Raw genomic sequence first — 4494 nt, forward strand, 5'->3', positions numbered from 1 at the left:
ACCTGGATGCTCATATTGGTTCCTACATATTCTATGAAGATCTTTATCGGTCAAACCGCATAACAACATACGTTGTTCCCTTTGTCATCGGTATGTTACTTGCCCGAGATTCTATCGTCGGTATCTCAATACCTAGTTCAATCTCATTACCGGCAAGTCTCTTTACTCGTTCCGTAATGCTACATCACGTAACTAACTCATTAGCTACATTGCTTGCAAGGCTTATTGTGATGTACATTACCGAGAGGGCCCAGAGATACCTCTCTGACAATCGGAGTGACAAATCCTAATCTTGATCCATGCCAATTCAACAAACACCATCAGAGACACCTGTAGAGCACCTTTATAATCACCCAGTTACGTTGTGACGTTTGGTAGCACACAAAGTGTTCCTCCGGTATTCGGGAGTTGCATGATATCATAGTTATAGGAACATGTATAGTTATGGAGAAAGCAATAGCAACAAACTAAACGATCATCGTGCTAAGCTAACGGATGGGTCAAGTCAATCACATCATTCTCTAATGATGTGATCCCGTTAATCAAATGACAAGTCATGTCTATGGTTAGGAAACATAGCCATCATTGATTCAATGAGCTAGTCAAGTAGAGGCAAACTAGTGACACTTTGTTTGTCTATGTATTCACACATGTACTAAGTTTCCGGTTAATACAATTCTAGCATGAATAATAAACATTTATCATGATATAAGAAAATATAAATAACAACTTTATTATTGCCTCTAGGGCATATTTCCTTCAGAAAGCACATCTCATCTCAGGGAAGGGAATAAGAAGAAATCCAAGAGGAGAGGAGAAGGGGGCGGACCTGTATGTCGTCGGGGTAGCCTTCTGTCCCGGATCCACGGGGTAAGGTCGCCGGAGCCACGACGGAGTAGATCAAGTGCCGGCGCACGCGGATCCAGCGTCGGCGATCGCAAATCAAGTGCCTCCTCGCCCAGTAGCACCATCAGCGGCGGATAAAAATTCAACCTTTGACCTACGGGGTGTGAGAGAACTAGGGTTGGGGGCTGTCAGAGTGGGCGTAGGTGATGGGGAGCAAGGCGGCCATGGGGAGGAAGAGGGCGGTGACGGAGACAGGGCGGTGACAATGGAGCGACACGGCAGCGACGGGGAGAGGGCGGTGGAGAACAAGAGTGAGTGGGGAGTGACTGGTCTGCGTGAGCGCGGGGGCAATTTCGAAACGCTGGTAAAATGTGTAACGTGACGAAATGTGTACTAGGTATGGTACAGCGACCGGAATAGAGGGAGTACTACGTAATACTACAAGCCAGTGATCCATTGTAATTGAGTGTTGCATTTTTTCCAAACAAAATAAAAATATCTTTAAATTTCAAAGGGCATGTCCGGTTCACATGCTGCGTGGGTGAGATTTTTGTTTTCATCACTGCTTGTTACAGTCATGATCATTGGATGATTTCAAAAAATAATATGAATCCCTATAAAAATGATAACAATTTATTGAGTATATTTAAGTTTTGTAATCATGCAGGTCATCTTGTGGTCCGTGGATGGTAAATTTGATGGAGTACTTCACAGGAAATATTTTGTCTGACATTCCTACACAGGCACATTTCACTGTGTATCATTATACTTATTCTATGTTCTATCACTATTTAACTCTTATTACTACTTTAATAGAAACATATGACAGATTTTTGGTGCATATTTAAAAGTACAAAGCGAATGAAGCTCAAAACAACATCCCATAAATTGAACGAGGCATCATTGATCGCATCCATAGATGGACCTTCATTGCTTCAAAAGATGGACCTTCAAGACATGCTTAGTTGCGGATTTTAAAATATACTTTTTGTAACAATTATAATACATTTATTATGTGACAGTGAATTTTATGCGGAGACATGTTTCCGGATCGTGTGTTACACATGCTCTCATATGGTTGTGCATAAGACACATTTAAATGGCTCGGTAAAAGAACTCACTAAATAAAAATTATATCCAGAATAGATGTTTTTACTATAGACTATGATACATGTGTTGGATCAGAAATATGTCACACTTTTTGAAAATACAATCTGAGTGACATCATTTGGTAGCGCTCGTATTTTTTTAAATTATTTTAGTATTATATAATGTTAACTTGTTTTGTTTGAGACGTGTGTTGCACGTGCATGCTTACTAGTCCAGTTATAGTTAAAAAATATTTAGTCCAGGCCACTTCAATATAAATTTAATGTATTGTTAAGGGACACATAATTGTTTGGCCATTTACGCTACGATTGGGTAATGTTTGTAGAAATATTAGCTTCGGTCGCAGTTTTAGAGACAATCGTTGGGTTGCATAGTTGATAAATCTACCCCTAGCTCTATTATGAAGACTGATATAAAAACCGTGTATTGTCCAAATATTTTTTTTACATGATCGAATTATTATTTTAGTGATGTACCTTGCCGCATGAATGGTTTGTATATTAACTTCTCTTTATTTCCGGTTTATCCAATTTTTGAAGCTTGATGACCATGAAATGTGACCCACATTTTTCTTAGTTCTACTGATTTCAAAGCTTATCATAAATTTGAATGACTTCAGTTTCTAGAATTTCTGCCTTTTTCTTATTTGTTGGATAAACTGGGATTGAGTACTAAGATACTATAAATTATTGTAGTGTAAGTATGTGAAATTCTTGATTTACTGAACCATAATGATGACTTTTATACATTGTAATTACTTATTGTTCATGATCAAAATTAGTATCCTTATGTATGGTTGTATACATGGGTATTTGAGCTGATCATTCATGACACCGCTATGTCATAAGCTACCAATTCCATGTTAGAATTTACGTCACTTGGGGTGTTCATTGGTGCACCGATCGGGAAAATTGAAACAACCAGCTTGCATTCTTTGTGTTACGTCCTCTATATCTGGCCGAGTTGCCCACATCAACTACAACAGGTGTGACAAAGTGTGCCTTACCATCTAGTTCAATATAAAAGTGAGTTGGTGGATGCATGTGTAAAAAAAAATCCATTGGAGGGAGTGTGTGTCAGGACTCATTCTTCTTATCTCTGAAGATCACGACACTTAATGCTTGATCCGGTCATCTTTTAAACCTCGCAAGTTGGCGTGAAGCAGTTTTGTTTGTCCATCCTCCATCCTCCATCTTCCCTTCCTACTTACCACTTCACGACATTATGATGAAACGACCGATGTTTATCTGGCATTGGACGATTGTGAAGCTCCCAAGCGTCGTTGTTCTCCTTTTCAGCAAAAGGCTACAATGGCCAACCACTCTGTTTTACTTTTCCTTTGTTCCCATCCCCTCTGTAAGGCTATAAAGTCAAGGACCGAGAACCTTTTCTAGGGCGTTCTACTTGTACAGCGGTAAACCCTAGCTGTTAGTGAGGTAAACACTCATGTGTATCTAAACTTCTCCTATTTTCCTTGCAAACAAGCTATAGTTTTGCTAAGTTTTATTGTTCAGTGATTGACTATCTGAATTTAGTTGTTCAGACCAATAGGGTCTGATAGTTGGTAAACAGAGCTTGGCTTATTCCTCGCGGCGACCTGATATGGACGTGAAAGAGGAGTTAGAGGAATCATAAAATCCTTCTCTTCTCCCCTGATCCCAATGGCGGTGTGTTCCCTTATGGCGCTGATGGCGTTGAATTCATCCAGGTGGTGGTTTCTAAAGCACGCTGATGTGGCTGTAAAACCCCACCCTCCCTTCCCAATCTAGTGTACTTAGGGTAACTTGGCGTAAGTGGCGGTGCTGGGCAACGGATGCATCCGTTCTAGAAGGCCTCATTGGAGAAAAGTTGTGGTAGAATCCCCTCCTTGTCCGACGGATCAGTATAGTGACGAGGTAACAAGGTACTCTATCATGTTCTAAAAACCCTTGCTACTAGTTCAGATCTGAGATAATGGGTGGTGATGGTGTGACTCTCAACTCATGGTAAACCTTGACTTCCATCTCTACATCTGGATGTTAAGAACTTGTAAACCAATAGAGAAATGGACATACATGAGTTTCTTGATTTTCAAGACCATATCAATACAAACTTCTGGTGTGTCCAAAAGTTATCGAGAGAACCGCAAGCTAATTTATCGCAGTTCATCACTACTTCCCAAAAACCCACCCCATACACCTGAAGGAGGACAAAATAGTGCCCAAACCATTGATATCCCACAAGTGTAGGGGGTCCATCATAGCCTTTTTCGATAAATAAGAGTGTCAAACCCAATGAGTAGCAGAAAGAATTGGTCAATAAATTTCAGCAAGGGTGATTCATTATAAAAGTTGCAAACATTGTTTGACGGTTTCTATGATCACAATAGTAATTGCAAGAACATGAATTCTAATAAAAGCGCAATGGTGCAGCAAGTGGCCCAATCCTTAGTTATGCTAAGGAAAGGAGGTTGTTTTACTTATAGGGATCAAATCACTCTTAAGGACAATCGTGAGTTCACCAAGTTACTTTCATCTAGTTTCATTGAGTGCACATTCA

The sequence above is a fragment of the Triticum urartu genome, chromosome 7A (genome assembly GCF_056163025.1).
Source record: "Triticum urartu cultivar PI428250 chromosome 7A, HENAU_Tu73, whole genome shotgun sequence".
In the NCBI taxonomy this organism is placed as follows: Eukaryota; Viridiplantae; Streptophyta; class Magnoliopsida; order Poales; family Poaceae; genus Triticum; species Triticum urartu.